Source organism: Peromyscus californicus, unplaced genomic scaffold, assembly GCF_007827085.1.
Source record: "Peromyscus californicus insignis strain IS unplaced genomic scaffold, ASM782708v3 Scaffold_10__1_contigs__length_136768540, whole genome shotgun sequence".
In the NCBI taxonomy this organism is placed as follows: Eukaryota; Metazoa; Chordata; class Mammalia; order Rodentia; family Cricetidae; genus Peromyscus; species Peromyscus californicus.
Window position 1 is genome coordinate 98,984,016 of NW_026294391.1, and position 7,753 is coordinate 98,991,768.

A 7,753-nucleotide genomic window follows, 5' to 3' on the forward strand; every position below is an offset into this window, starting at 1 on the left:
GATTCATAATGCAATCCTCCAAATCCAGATTTTGATGGACAGTCAAAGGATATCTGTCAGTTCCATGTTCTCTCTCTCTCTTTCTCTGTGTCTCTCTGGTCAGGTCTGTTCTTGCCAGGATTCCATAAGCATTAATACACCCACTCAAATAAGAAGAACAAAATGAATTTACTAAACTGCCTGCCTTTCAAACTGAATCAACTGTAAAGTTTATAAATACATTATTAATATATTAGCAAAATTTATTTGGGCTCTCATGAGCCTCTGGTAAAACACAGGCCACCTCTGAGAAAGGGTTTTTGTCTCTTTGCTTCAGTGGGATAAAAGCTAAGTTTTGTCATTGTGTGGATCCGGCACATATCAAGAGCTGGTGGCCCTCATTTGGGATGTAGAGCATGCTTTGCAAACCTCTCAACCACGTGCAAAGGTAGGTGACAGTTTGAAATATGGGTTTATGATATAATCACCCAGAAACTCATCAATGGCCACGGGCACCTTGACATTTTATTACGGTAGAACTCATCATCTACTACCCTAAAATATGTCATCTATTGGATCCAAATTCAGTAGCTTTGTCATTCTTAGGTGTTATTGTAAAAGGTTATTGATGTCTTTCTGTGAAATAATAAGGTGATAAATGTAAATAAGATGCTTTCACTGTGAAGTCATTAATTCACCAGCTATTGCTTTTCATTATCCTTGGGTCATTGTAAGCCACTACAATGTTTCAAGGAAGGTGTGCACAAGCTTTACCTTTTCTAAAACATTTTAGCACATTTATTCATCAGTGTGCATAGATGTGTATGGCACATCAGAGGAGGTCTAAGGACAATTTGGGGATGGGTCAGTTTTCCCATTCTAACATGTGTGTTTGGAGATTTAAATTCAAGTCATGAGACTTGGTGTCAAGTACTTTTACCCACTAAGCCATCTTGCCACCTCCTTTTTTGTTGTTGTTGTTGTTTTCTTTTCTTTCTTTTTTTTTTTTTTTTTTTTTTTTTTTGGTTTTTCAAGACAAGGTTTCTCTGTGTAGCTTTGGAGCCTGTCCTGGAACTCACTCTGTAGACCAGGCTGGCCTCAAACATACAGAAATCCACCTGTTTCTGCCTCCCAAGTGCTGGGATTAAAGGCGTGTGCCACCACTGCCTGGCTCTCCTGCTCCATTCTTTACCTTTGTAAATAATAGAGTAGAAAGTACTAGAAAAAATGACAATATGAGATTTTGTTTAAAGTGGATAGGCAAAGAAGCCACTAACCATCATTTGGCCTTTTGGTATCCCCCCCCTCTATCTTCCAACTTCTTTGACCTCCTGCTTTTCCAAAATGCTCACAGATTCTCAGTGGTTAAAGAGTAATCTTAGTATGTATCCTAGATTTTAACCATTCCAGATACTTAGTCTACCAATTTAGCTGGTGAAAATAGAACTTCCCCAAGAGAAGAAGCTATGTTCATCCTTGCAATCCCAATCAGTACCTAGAACAGTGCCCATTTCACATAATGGGAATATGAAACCTTATTAAATTGAATTGCAAATTCCCTGAAGTAAATGTCTCCATTAAAACGTGTAGGGTTTTTTTTTTGGGGGGGGAACCTCATTCTGTTGAGCCACAGAATGTGTGTGTGTGTGTGTGTGTGTGTGTGTGTGTGTGTGTGTGTGTGTGTGTGTGTGTCTAGCTAGGAAGGTAGGTAGCTGAGATAACCCCAATTAGCAACTGAAAACATTATCCAAACACATATCATGGACTTTTCTGATAAAATGTGAAAACCATTAAGTTATTTCTAGAATATCTCTATTAAAGGGACGTGGTGACTGCTTTAAGAAAATAAACTTTCTTTCACATTACCAAGAGTAAAACAGGGCATGTTCTCAAGTATATAAAAGCTTGTCATGGTACCAATTGGATAACTTTATTTTTATTTGATTTTAATTTCTTATATTTATGTATTTAACTTTATGTATATGGGTGTTTGGCCTGCATGTATGTTTGTGCGCCATATGCAGAAGCCTACAGAGGTCAGAAGAGGCGTCAGATCCTCTGGAACTGGAGTTACAAATGGGTGTGAGCCACAATATGGGTGCTGGGAATCAAGCCCAGGTTCTCTGGAAGAACAGCTAGTGCTCTTAACCCTTGAGCCATTTCTCCAGCTCCACAAACTGAATGTTCCTTTAAAACTGAATGTTCCTCACCTATAAATATGAACTCTATTTCTCAAGCCCTCGACTCCCTTAATCATCACTGCCTGAAATGTATCGTCTTAGCAGGGGAAGCACTACCAGCTTTTCTGTCCCCTATCCAGTTGCCAGTTGTGACCAACATTAAAATAAATTCCTTGAAGAGAAATTCCCAAAGGGTCTGGTAGATGAGGATTTTGAGGCCTTTGCCCAGCTCTTCTCCTTAGTTACTATCCTCTGCTGGTTAATAAGAGAAAAATATATATTGGATGTTATTTACACTCATCTGATTCTTGGTCCAAGAAATAAGAATGGATAGCTAGAACCTGAAGTTTTTCTGAAGACATAAGCTGACTCAGGTTCACAGTTGCAGTATTTACCACAAACACTACAAACCTCACAAGCAGTTCAATGACCGCACAGAACAGGATCATGTAACTTGAGAAAACAGTAGAAGGACTGAGTTATAAAGGTATACAAAGTTATTCAGTGAATTCTTTAATCTGTCAACACATCAATTGAAAACTAATACCAATACAAACATCTTGACATCTTCACAGATACAGTAAGTGGGTAGGGGAATAGTAAACATAACGTACACCTAAGTACTAGATGCAATTTTCATTCAAGTAATGCGATTTTTTTCATTAAATAGAATAAAAGGTTTTATTAAAATTTCTCATTTTGTGGGTTGAGGGGGGGAAGACTCAGTGGGTAAAGTCCTTGATGCACAAGTGTGAAAACCCGAACTCACTTCCCAGTGTCTATATAAAACACTGGGCATGGCAATGTTGAACTGTAATCCCAGTACTGGAAGACAAGGACAGTCCTGGCTGTTTACCTGCCCAGCCTATTTAATCAATCACTGAATTCCAGCTTCAGTGATAGACCCTGTCCCAAAAACTAAGGTGCAGAATGGCTGAGGAGGTCACCTGATGTTAACTTCTGGCCTCCACATGCACATATATGGGCACATGCATTCATATTTACACACACGTGTGTATACTTTCTTTAAATTAAAATTGGGCTTGCAAGATGGCTCAGCCTGACAACCTGAGTTTGATTCTGAGATTCCACAATAGAAGGAAAAAAATCAGCTCATTAAAGTTACCTCTGACCTCCACATACTCAGGCCTGTGCGTGCAAACACACCCACACACACCCACACACCCACACACAATAATGATCATAATAATTTTAATTAAAATTTTTAAATAAAAATAAAATAGTTCATTTGAAGGGAAAACTATGGACTTATGGGTATCTAAAATACATTCTTAGCTCTGTGTCCATATTATATAGCTTCTTTTGTCCTTGGAATGTTAATTGTACCAATTATACTTACAAATAATATGAGTCTAATGGCAGAGCTCTAACAAACTGCTAGCATTGTTTATCACTGCCAACATGAATTGCTTTCCAAGGCTTAATTCTTAGTCAATCTGATTGAAATCAAAGGTGATGTGAATGCTAGTGAGATTTGTTTACTAAAGCTGAAGAAACCCATAGACTAATCAGCCTGCACCAATATTGTATTAGGAATTTTGTTTTCTTATCTTACTGATATTATTTGTGTGCTCTCTCAGACCCTGTGTAGACCATAGACCCTGTGCTATGCTGCCAGCCACCGTGCAGTGTGGGAGATGATACTTTCTATTAGCATTGTGCTGAATAGTTTTTCAAAGTTCATCAATATGCACATGTCCTTTTAATCTTAAGATTCCAGTTGACAGCCAGAATTATTTTCATATCAAAGACATTCCCAGTGTCCAGTGTTAGAGGGCTAGTAAAGTAATTAGAATTGGTTAGGAGGCCCTTAGGAGGCTATATCAGGATAGAGATACCGGGTATCCAAATTTAGACTGCTGTCAGGTTTTAAAAAGTATGAAAGATTTTGAATAATTATTAAAATAATGCACGAATTTCTAAATAATCTAGAATGTGTACATTAGAAAGTACAAGCAGATTCCATGTTTTCAAAACCTTATGAATAATCCTTCAAGCAGCTCACTGAATATTTGTTTAGTCTTTTTCTTCCTACGAATGCAACATATATGTCTGTGTTTATACATGTGAACATAAAATGGAATCATATTATACATGAATAGTGGCCTGTTTAGGATTTTGTAAACATACCTTGGGCATCTTTTCATGTTACTTCTTATAAATATGCTTCATTCTTAGTAACAACCAGATCTTGTAGAATGCACACATGTCTTATAGGATGCTTCTTAGGTTTGCTATTCTAATTGATGCTGCAATGACCCCTCTTCTTCACATATGTGGGCACTTTTGAGAATTCTCAGAAACCAGTTTTATAGATCTGGACTTGGTATATCATCACCTGCATGCACTTTAGCTTTTAGTAAACAATATAGAAGTTTCACTCAAACAAAGCACTGATTCACAGTGTATCACAGTGCATAAGGCATATTTTGAAGAAATAACTGACAAGATGTAAGGACTGGTTGGGTCAGGAAGGGAAAGCACAGTCAAAGATAACTTCAAACTCTTAGGTCTGAGTGATTTAAAGAATGGTGTCACCTTTGACAAACACAGTAAAGCTTAAGGGATCATGCTTAAAGGGAAAAAGAAAAAAGGAGAGGGGGGAAGATAAAAGAACAAAAAGCCAAAGACTGAGTCTCTAGCTGCCTACGGTAAGAAAGCAGAAAGAAAAAGCCATCAAAGGGAACAGGGGATGCGTAATCAGAAATGTAGGAGGACAAATCTACAAGGAAAGGGTTCTAAGGATAATCTGTGACATGGCGTAGAGGTAAGAAATAAAAGAAGGCTTTGGCTCTAGAGATCAGAAAATTACTGGTAACCTTTGAGACTGCAGTTTCAGACTGGGGACCTGGAAAAGTTAGGAAGCATTTTTCCCACGAGGGGAATGGGACAAAAAGATCAATCATTCCAGAAAGTCAGCCATAAAAGGCAAAAGAGAAAGTGAATGCTGAACAGTGTGTCCTCTTGCACATCTTAAGGACATCATTAAGAATGTCCTCTATATTGGAGTCTTGCCTCTTTCTCAGGCTCTAAGAAGCCTGTGATAACACAAATACAGTTCCAGTAGAGTAAGTTCTTAAACTCTCCTTAGTATATATAGAAGGACCTGGGAATGGCAAAAGTGAGAGATTCAAGAAAGAGATATGGGAAGAAATATGAGAGGCTAGGAAAATGTTAAAGACATGCTTCACCAGCATCCATTTTGCCTTGTTCAAATGGCTACCCTAATTAAACACATGGTATCAATTTGCACAATTCATCATGACAAAACCACTAACATCACTGTAAACTTCCTATACATGAATACAGAAAAATGTCTTCATTTTCTAGTTTAAAAAAGTTTAAAATTGCATATTTGTGTAATGTCACACATATAACATCCCATTCCTCTTTGCATTTAATATACTGAAACATCCCCAGTAGTAATGAAGAGACTGTCCCAGAGTAATGGAATTATCAGTGCTTATTATTTTATTCTTTCTCTGTTTCTACATAATTTAATGAAGGTGTGAGTTTATCCTTTCACCTAATTGATAAGGATATTTTAACTGCTTTCCTGGCTGTGGTCTTTGGAAAAGGGCAGTCATCAATGGCCTGGATAAGCCAATTGTGGAGGAGAAGAGATACCCATAAAGCCTAAGGCCATTCTTCCCCCAAATATTTGTCAGGCCAAATAATCCAGAACACCTTATTTTTTGAGCCAGGGTCTCACCTTGTATTTCTGGTTGGCCTGGAACTCACTATGTAGATCATGCTGGTCTCAAGCCTACCTCTGCCAGGTAACTTACTGGATCAAAGGCAGTCTAGGGCATGTTAACAAGGACTTTTTTTTTAAGGCAGGAGCCAGGGTCAAGATGAGAAATGAAGTGATGCATAGGAATGGGCAACAATGGAATGGAGTAAACTTCAAAGATGAGAAAGGCAAGACACAAGTCCAGACTTTGATATGCTGCACTGTTCTGTTTTTGAATGGGTTGCTTCTTTTGGAATTGTTGGTTAATAAGCTCCCAAAGTCACCCAAATATTGACATGTAACAACTTGTTCTTGAACCCAAGTAAAATGTTCCTAATCAAATAGACCTAACTTGTGACTTAAAATCATATTTCTTGTATACCTTTTGCTAATTCTACTAACACTTTTTCAGAGAGTCAAAAAAACTGAATCCAAGGTGCATATTACATAAATTTCATGATATCTGATACGCAACTACAACTCTTGATGTATATACATCTCCCAAAGAAGTATTCATTTTCCATACTTGTAGAGTGATTTCTGTCTTAAGAAAAATAGGTTCACAAGTCCTAGGAGCAGCTCTTAGCAGGTATGAAATGCTGCTAAGTTTAGAGACTATGCTATGATAAAAGCAATCTCATCTGAATTGACTATTTCCTTCTAGTCAATTGAATGTTCTAATGGTCTATGTACACAGACACACACAGACATGCAGACACACAGACACACACAGACATGTATACACACACACACACACACACACACACACACACACACACACACACTTCATATATTACTTACTGAACAATCTTGGCAAAGATTTTGGTCAACATTTGAAAAAAGGAATGTAGATGGAAACCAGTTCTTCAGAATTTTTTAAAGAGATAAAGGAGTTAAAGGCTTATTTCCATTCTATTAAAAAGTGGACCACTTAAATGTATTTCTTTAAGCTTCACCTTCAAAATTTGTTTTAAAAATTTCAAAGACATTCATAAAAACCAGCCTTAGAGACAGAAACTCTGTCAGCAGTCAACACCTGATGCTTACAATAGATTCATGGGTATGTCAAAAAGTGTTAATCACATAAACCTTTGATTAAACCGGTTTAATTATCTCCATGGTCTACATGGTAAAGCCAAGTGGATTTTCATTATGAAGGAAGAATCATTGTATAATTGCCAGTGATGTAAAATTAATGAGGGTAACTCAAGTCTTGTGGTAGACTAGCATAGGAATAAATAGGCATAACAGGTGTTTTGTCAAAGCAATCCCCAAAATTCAGAAATGATCTTCATTTTGCTTTTGATAAAGCAAACTATAGCCCTAAAAATGCAAAGAAAAATCTTACTCAAGAAAGGGAATTCAGATAGCATAATTGCCCCTGAAGTTTATGTAGCTGTGCCGAAAAGGATGTATACAAACCCCTCCTAGCAAAATGATGACTTTCCATTTTTAAGGATTTGCCTCAGAAATGATTACTTATTCAACCAAAGGAGTGAGAAACAAGTAATGAGCAATTGAAACTCTTTGGGCCAATTAATGTTGAAAGATATCAAAATTGCACGCTTTTTTCTTACCACATATGTGGATTTTGGAGTTATTTGTACCCACACCTTCTTCTACTTAGCTTCCTTAGAGCCACACCACAAAAGAAACAACAGGTGAATACATACTCTTTTAATTTGGGTAGTAGTCAATTGGGTATCCATGCAGTTGGACAAGCCTAAGACATAAGCTTCATCCTTTACTCTTCCCTCTCCCTTATCCCCAATATTAAATTTATTTCTAAGATGTATTGATATTATCTTCTAAAAGTACTTGGGCTATGTCTACTTTATTC